The sequence below is a fragment of the Gymnoscopelus braueri genome, assembly GCF_963280865.1.
Source record: "Gymnoscopelus braueri genome assembly, chromosome: 2".
Taxonomy (NCBI): Eukaryota; Metazoa; Chordata; class Actinopteri; order Myctophiformes; family Myctophidae; genus Gymnoscopelus; species Gymnoscopelus braueri.
In genome coordinates, this window is record NC_137604.1 from 54989506 (window position 1) to 54999191 (window position 9686).

A 9686-nucleotide genomic window follows, 5' to 3' on the forward strand; every position below is an offset into this window, starting at 1 on the left:
GCAGCAGCTGAGCTATTTTTAACTACAGAGATAAAGTCTACAGGGTCAGTGATACCCTAAGCACTTACTGTAGGCCTACTAGAGACCCCCCTGCAGCTATTTTAATACACTCTATTTTAACTAAGCTGATATTAATTAAGATAAAACAGACATGGCATGCTTGGTGAAAAATGTGGGAGGCAAATATGTTATAACTGCTTTTCTTTTGAAAAGGCTGCCTATATCAGTAGTCACAGGTGCAGTTTTCCAAAGGTGTCAACATAACAATCACAAAATACAGCAGAGGTGTTAAAACTCAGGCTTTACTTCAATGCCCTGCCTCCATTCAAATCAACTCATTAGGGCTGTGTTCCATTGGTGTATGCTGCCCCCTGGTGGTCACATCTTTAGTTTTCAAGTAGCCAGATCATGATGTTCTCTACCAGCTTTAACACATCTTGTGATTATGTCAGCCCACATAAACTGTTTTACTTACAAATCACATGCATACATTGTGTTGTAAACACCATGCTATCACATACATTATCATATAGCCTACTGCATTTACTTTGTTTTATTTAACCTGTTTCTATCTCATACTCTTTTCCTTCTGCTCTCAATCTATCTCTATCTTCTCTCTTCTCAGGAATAAGATTAACATTTTTTTTTTAAGTAGTGGGTGGAAAATTCGTAACTCTTAATAGTGTTAGCTATTACTAGAGTTGTAAGTCACAAGAGTTACAGTCACTGTAAAAAAAACTAACTGTTGATACAAATGTTTTACTTATTTTGGCATCGGAATGTGAAAGTTAACAATTAAGTTAAGATCTGTCAGATACTGCATGTCAACAGGTTCTGGGAATGATGTAGTAGGCCTACCAATAACATAGGCTAATAATAACCAATAATCAATAACAACACAGACATCCAATAGTATCTGCAATGCAGCATAAATAAATGCATGAGAATTGTACCGTATGTTAAAACAAGAAATGACAAAGTCATAATATACCCGCTTGCGGCAGGCTCATTGTGCAGAATGTCCCAGCCAATGCAACCGGGTGTTGTTAAAACATTTAGAACACGTGCACTCCTTCTCTGTTGCAGCCAGGCCATTATGTCTTTATAGGTTGCAGGTATGAGGGGATATAATTCCTTTGTCACTTACTTTAGGCCTATAGAGTAGGTCTACATGTACATAAAGGTTCGTCATCATCAAGACTGGAATACTTTTTAACTCTGTGGCATTATGAACGTCCGAGGATTATGCCTCTGTTCTGAACGATGTTGCCAGATGTGGCGAGAGAAATAAGCAACCAGGTCTATGAAAACAATCTCAAAAGAAACGACTATATATAGGCCACCCAAGCACTTTAAAGTTTAAACCTATATATAGAAATACATTGAATATTTGAAAATAGCCGATCTACAAGCTCGTTGTGAGCTCGTAGGTCGGCTAGAAAAATCTACAATGCATCTACAATGCTTTATGCCGCAAGTTGGCATTTATCAAAATTGGAACATATTTGAAGAAGATGTGATCATTTGAATCTGGTTATCTATAATAGTGCAAACTGAGGTAATGCCTTCTAAAGAATTGTCACTTCGGAGCACCTCTCAGCTCCAGGTAATGGGCGTGAACAATGGGTAATTTATTCAGCCTAGCCACTCCTCTAATCACTCCCCCATTGACACCTTTCAGTCAGCTGTCCACTTTATTTAGTGCCAGGGACCCCCATAGAGGATCTGTGTTGTAAAAAAAAGGCATAATAAGTAATCATCATCATAATAGATTTAATACAATATTTATTAGAAAATAGCAGATCTTCAAGCTCACAATGCATGCTTGTAGATCGGTAATTTTCTAATTGCCATGTAAGTAAATGTATTGATAAAATCCAGTGCTGGTGTTGTTCTGTGAGAGAAACAAGCTAGAGGTCTATGAAAACAAGGCCAAAAGAAACGACCAGTTTCACCACTTGAGCCCAAATACATCAGCTATTTTCAAAAAGAATCTTGAAAGCAAGGCCAAATAAGCAGTGGTGGAAAAAGTACTCAAATTCTCTACTTAAGTAAAAGTACCAATACTGCAATATAAAAATACTCTGTTACAAGTGAAAGTCCAGAATTAAAAATGTACTTGAGTAAAAGTACAAAAGTATTGGCATCAAAATGTACGTAAAGTACCAAAAGTAAAAGTGCTAAATATTTGAAAATAGCAGATCTACAAGCTCACAACGCGTCGCATGTGAGCTTAAGTACAGTACTTGAGTAAATGTACTTTCCACCACTGCAAATAAACGGCTACATGTCGTCGTGACGTCTTTGTTGAACTGCAACATGGCGTTTGCACTTTGTTAATTTACAGCCTGTACATCTACATAAACGTTCAGATTTAAAATATAAAGTGCTTACCCCATGGCCACGGATGTTACACGTCATTTCGGGTGGGTGTAAGTACCTGTATCTTCCGTATTGTTAAATAAAAAGCATTTTATTCCGATCGGCGGCCATTTTCTCATAGAGTTATAATGTATCAGAGTGCATACACCCCCCAACCGCTACAGCCGCGTAGGTGAGAAAAACGGAGACAATGGCCACCAATCGGATCAAAATGCTTTTTATTGAACGATACGGAAGATACGGGTACTTATGAGGGCCCGTATATAATTATAACACCCGTAGCCATGAGATAAGCACTTTATATTTGAAATCTGAACGTTTATGTAGATGTACGAGTTGTAAATGGAGAAATGCAAACACCAGGTGTAAGTTCAACCATGACGCTTGACGTCAAGCTAACAATGCTAAGCTCGTCGACTAGCCTCGTCACTCCACCGTTGTTTTTGTCCACATCTACAGTGAAATTCTTCCATACAAACGAACATCGAGCGGCCTGTTGTTTAGCTGGGGCCGCCCTCACCAATAGCTGCTCATTAGCGTCCTGTCTCGGTCTCGCGCAACATAGCCGTTCATAGTATGGGGAAGTCTCAGGCTCCCAGTGGGGGTCCGCGGACCACCAGTGATTGCTTTGCGGGGGTCCCCAGGCCCCCTTGTATATCCGCTATAGCTTGAAGTGCTAATATGGCCTGTAGTTGCTTCTTATGGGCTTGTTTTCCTAAGATATTCGCTGGCGTCTCTCTCTCTCTCTCTCTCTCTCTCTCTCTCTCTCTCTCTCTCTCTCTCTCTCTCTCTCTCTCTCTCTCTCTCTCTCTCTCTCTCTCTCTCTCTCTCTCTCTCTCTCTCTCTCTCTCTCTCTCTCTGCGTGGGGGGGGGGTTAGCAGCTCTGTAGCCTGAGGCTAAGTAAGATGCAATGGTGTAAGGAGCGTGGATAGCCTTCGGGAGGGGAAGTGCTGGGAGGGGCGAGGGTAGGCGGGTGCTGCAAAGGAGGAGAGGCATTGGCTTAAACGGGAAAGTGTCCCCATTGGCTTAAAGTAGTGAAGGACAGCCAGGACAGTCAATGACAAATAGGTGTCGCATAGGTGTCCAATACATGTCAAGTGGCCCAGCCTGTCTGTAGACCCGCAGCTTTCAGCAAGCGGGTATTGGCTTAAACGGGAAAGTGTCCCCATTGGCTTAAAGTAGTGAAGGACAGCCAGGACAGCCAATGACAAATAGGTGTCGCATAGGTGTCCAATACATGTCAAGTGGCCCAGCCTGTCTGTAGACCCGCAGCTTTCAGCAAGCGGGTAAAAATTGCATTGATACATTATGTGCTTCAAAAAAATGCTACTCGAGTAGTAATTTAGTTGCTTTTACAGGAAAACGTGTCCATCTCAGTGTGACTAACTGTAACAAAGGCAAAATTAATGTTATGTATAATTTGTTCATAATTATGACAAACATGTACAGCTTGGAAGAGAATCTGTGAGTGAAATGTTGGTATATCCTTTTTATTTTCTTGGCTAACGTAGTGTGTGCATCGACAATGTTAAAATATAAAGCTTACTTTATAAGCTGGACACAAATGTGTTAATAAAATAACATAAAATCCCGACCACCTGAGAGCATCACAGTCTATACCGACGCTTTTAAAAAATGACTAAAAAACATTATTTGTTTGTATTGTCTTGTTTTTGTTAATGGTACAACAAGATAAGGTTGTGGCTCTTTTGGAGCGGGAACTTTGGGGGGTGGGAGGGGGTAACATACACTGTTTTTGTATGCTTTTGTCTTTTTGACCTGTATGTGAATTGGAAAATACCAATAAAGAAACCATGAACAAAAAATAACAAAATAAAATACTAAAAACCAGCAGTTTTTTAACAAAGCGTTTTCCAAGTTATGCATTTTTTTCAATGCTTTGATTGTCTCCGCCAGGTCGAAGGCATGGCCAAGACTGTTTTGCACCCTGTCCGTACGTCCGTCCGTCTGTCCGTTAACAGCTAATCTCCGGCACCGTTGGCCCCAGAAATTGACATACAGATTTTGTTCAAACATCACGCAAATCCCAGTAACACAGTATCTCTAAAGAAACAGGTCTTTCAGATTTTTCATATTCCATCCTGATTGGCTATGATTGGCTTCCAAAGTTTTGAACAAAATTCCTCAAATCATAAACACAGCATGCAATTTCCATGAAATTTTGCACGCACATTTCCACTAAGCACATTTCCACTAAGCCGAGGAAGAAATGGCACTTGAAATCTTTCCAATCAGCCTCACGGTGGCGCTATATCCGATTAGTGTTTTTACCTATAACCGCAGGCGCACTTACTTAGAGGCCAAGGAAAAACATTTGCCCTCCATTTTTCACATCTGCCTTTTATAGCGCCACTAGGAGGCTCACTCATGTAAAACTTTTGTTTTTATATTACTCCTTCCGATTGTATCCAAATTTCACGCAAATCGCTACACATGTTCCCATTTGGAACAAAATGACACTAATCGTGAAAGCAGTGCCCAATTGCGGTGGACGCTGCGGTGAAACTTTGCACGCACATTCGCACTACATTGAGAGACAAATGACATCCTTTTAACATTGCGCTATTATAGCACCACCAGGAGGCCGATTTTTGCAAAACATCTATTTCTATATTACTCTTACACATTTTGTCCAAACATCATGCAAATCGGTACACATTATCTCTATAGTCAAGTGATCAAGACGGATCCGTCCAATTTATCATATTCCATCCTGATTGGCTAATTCCAAAGATTGCTGGCCCACAATAACCTACCTGAGATATAACATATAAAAACACTGTGCTCCGAGGAGCAGTGTTTTTATACTACTTTTTACCCCTAGCAGGGTCTTATGTTGTAGTTTTTATGTGAATGTTTTTAAACCCTGTAAGACTGTAAAGTGCATTACAAATAAAATGTAATTATCATTATATTTACTGTATATTGTAGTACCTTTTAAATTAGAGTGCTTTACAGTAAAGCAGAACCTATGAAATGCAATTGTATACATAAAACAAAATAAAGAGAGAGACTGTGTGTGTCCTGTTGGACCCCTCTCTCCCTCTCTGGCCAGCCCCAGCATCCAGTGCGTTTATACAAGGACTAAAGGAGCTTATTGGAGCATAATAATGTGACGAGCAGGAAAGTTCAGAGCAGAAGTTTGAGGGGCCTCTTCACTGGAATGTTACATTCACTTCTTAGTATAGGGGCCCGTTGGTCTGTCTACACAGTAAATCTTTTACACTTTGTCATAGTTATTTCAAATCAATAATTGCCTCTTTACAACCTACTAAATCAAATTAATTGCATACAAAACAGTTACTTTATACACACCCCACTTTTGCTGCAGTCTGTAGATAAACTGTGAACTACTTAGTCAGGAGATACACATAGGGAACACTTGTCAAACATAAGCTTAAATTCTCGTATTTCCCCTCAGGGATCACTCTGCTAAGCAGAGCCCTACTGTACGTCACACAGACTTGTGCACTAACGTACCCTCTGCATAGTTCAGTGAAGAGATCATAAGTTCTATCTCACTGGAACATTTTCATTACGCAATGAATCAAAACAAAATATTTAAAGGTACTAAAAGCATGTTTGTACTTTGGTTTATGGCCGTTTTGTTTTAATTAAAAAACTCACTTATATATTTTACAGAATTAATACAAATGTAATGCATATCCCATTTTAGTTCAAAAGAACAGGCTTGTAGGCTTTGTGGCTCCCTCTAGTGAAAAAAAGAGAAAATAACCAAAGCATCTTAAAAGCTGAGAGGCAGAGAGAGGGGGGGGGAGAGAGAGAGAGAGAGAGAGAGAGAGAGAGAGAGAGAGAGAGAGAGATAGAGAGAGAGAGAGAAGACATCAGATTGAACATTGCAAGTTTTATCATTTGAAGTCAAGAAGTTGCGGCGGATTTTGACCAGAACAGTGTACACCTGATGTACGAGTTACAGTATAGACCATTTCACACTTAACATAAATATTCCAAGTAAATTTTCTCTTGCAGTGCTTGTGAATATCATCCGCAGCAGGGAAAAAATTATAAATACAATTTAATTTGACTTCATAGGCTGCATCAAGTCTGAGGTGTCTGCGTGGGGAGATTATAATTGTTATGAACACACTAACACACATCTAATCCACCTTGTAATCCTGCACCTGCAGTGCTCACACATGCTGCACATGAATGTGTGTGTGTGTGTGTGTGTGTGTGTGTGTGTGTGTGTGTCCTTTAAAGTACATTGTATTCTACACATCCTATAGACCCTAATGTTTTACCCAAATTTGGGGTAAAAAGCATTACTCCAATTTTTTTTTTTAATTAATCACATAGATGTAAACGTAATTATGCTGGTTCAAAATAGGACTCCACAGCACTTCCGTGTTGCTCTGTGTCAATAGCGAGCCGTGTTCTTTTCTGATGTCCTGACAGACGACCATAAGGAAAGGTCACCTTGGAACAGCCATGACACTCGCCGGACTATTCAGAGGACAGAGAGAGAGCGAGCGAGGGGCCATCTCTTTCTCTCTCACTCACACACACTCTGAGCTGCTCTTTTGGAACAGAGAGAGAGAGCGGGACAAAGAGACTCAGAGAGAGGGAGGGAGAGAGAGAGAGAGGGAGAGAGAGAGAGACACAGAGGGGGAAGTCCTTTTCATGAATGCTCTCATGAACCGACTCCCCTGCAGTTGGTGGGACCTGTGAAAGCTGGGGTAGAGGGACAAGTGGAGGAGGAGGAGGAGGGGGAAGAGGGAAGCAAAGGGAAGTCCTGAATCACAACGCTTGAGGGAATTAAGGGCACGTTCGTTACGCATGCTGCACGTCACGCATGCTGCACGTCACTTAGTCAGCCGACTTGGGTTGCTCCTGTACGCATTCTGTGGTTACGTAGCAAGGCTGCGGGGGTGGCAACTCCTCAATGACTGTATATGGCAATACTGCAGTTATACGGATGGATGCAACACATGACATCTTGGAGCGAGACACCTTGCAGTATTGAAATAATTCATTAATTCATTTTTTAAAGTTTAAAAATGACATCGACGCAGGCTTGAGTCAATGGTAGACAGTTATCAATACAAACATTCTAGTGGATATTTAAACACAAAAAAAGACAGCAGCCATTATGGTCTTTAACATTGAACATGTCAATTGAACATGTCAGTTCAAGACATGTCACGATAATGCTGAATTAGAGTAATTGTCTGTTTCCTTCTGAAACTCTCTTCCTGTTATTTATTAAGAGGCTGGGATACATCTGGATAATAAGATCAGTATTCAGTCAGTGGCTGGTTTCTATAACCGCTCTAAAGGCCATGTGGAACACAAGAGTTATGACCTCTACACATCCACTCTGAATAATTATGTACTGGAAACTCTGACACACACACAAAAATATATTCTAAATGGGTCCATATTTACTGTATGTCTTGTTGCAATGTGTTTGCTAAATACAGTATATCAGTAGCTGACAGGAAGTAAATTGAAAAGCCAGTCACTGTAGTTGTAGTGACATCATTCCCATAGAAAGGCTGCAGGGATTTTTGAGAATGTTTTTCAGGCCAGTAATTCATAAAAAAAAAAAAATTATTACTGTGATTGAGTATGTCCCCTACTAACTTTTTAGCAAAAATAACAGAAATAGCTGAACTACAAACTCATAATGCATCGCGGTGCGACAATGAGCTTGTAGCATAGCTATTTTCTGTATTTTTAATAAGCGATTATTTTATTAAAATCTATATATTGGTAAATTTGATTAAATCAATTATTCGATTAACTGTTGCACCCGTAATTCTATACACATCCCTGTGGCTCATAGGCAGTGGTTATCAAAGTGGGATCCAGGGACTCCATGTGGTGTTCCAAATGGACCGTTACAGGTCGGTAACTCTGACAGTTATGGGGGCCCTTCAAAGTAAAAACCACTGCTCTAAGGACACCAAAACAGGCATTAATACAAGAGTGACATCATGACACTACTGACCTGTTCTGAACAGCAGCTGGAAGTCCTGCTGTAACATGAGAGCCAAAACACTAGAGACTGTCGGTTAAAAGTGAAACGCACATACAGTACAAAAAAACTAAATTAAGAGTGCCACTGAAAAATGAAACAGCTTTTGGGACAGCTGGCCACAAAAGTGAAGTGATATATTAAAATAATTGCTAATGGCAGGGGTTTATTCTTCTAATATGAAGTGTAAACCTTGAAACTGAATGCAGGGCAAGGCTCTATAGTCTTCATGAAACAATAAATCACCACACGCATAGCTGAATTTTGGGGGTGCAACAGTTAATCGAACCAATCAATTTAATTTATTATACAGTAAATTAAAAAAAATGCATCTATAAAGTATCAAAAGTGTCTTTTTATCTCAAATGATTCCAAGTAAGGATCCCAAGAATCAAGACTTCATGTACAAAGACTCCAGACTGTGCTGAACAGCACAGTGTGGAGTCTTGATACAGGCCTACTTCCAGCACAGAGTGTACTACACTACACTACACTGTCTTTATACCTGCCTCACAAAAGAATCTATTCATCGTCTTCAATTAGTGCAGAATGCTGCGGCTCGCCTTTTAACTGGGTCAAAACATTTTGGCCACATCACATCCACTTCAGCTTCTCTACACTGGCTCCCAATCTCTTTTAGAATTGACTTTAAAATTCTGCTCACGACACTGTACAGGGCTAGGTCGGGTCTTGCTCCGCCTTACATATCTGATCTGCTCTCCCCTTATGTGCCAACACACTGTCTGAGATCCTCAGCTAAAGCACTTCTAGAAAGCCAAGTTTGCAGTTTAAATAATAATAAACATTATTTGTATAGCACCCTTCATGACATGAAATGCAGCTCAAAGTGCTTTACAGAGCAAGAATACAATTACAACAACTAATTTAACAATAAATCAACAAAAAACAAAACCAAAAAAAGGCCAAAGGAGATCTGTCTTTCAGTACCAGAGCTCCAACACTTGGAATGCACTGCCCTTGGAGATCAGGCTTGCTGAATCGGTCTCCTCCTTTAAATCTGTGCTGAAAGCACACTTTTATAGATTAGCTCTTTCAGTCCATCATGTAGATTGTTGAAATGTCTCTTGTTGCTTCTTGTTTTTGTTGTTTTTGTGTACCATGCCTCATGTGTAAAGCACTTTGTAACACAATTTTGAAAGGTGCTATATAAATAAAGTGTTATTATTATTACACTGTTCCTGGACCTAAGGTCAATTTGTACAGTCTCACAGTTAAACATAACACTCATTTTGCTGTGTGCACTCTATGTAAAAGGTTTGACTGT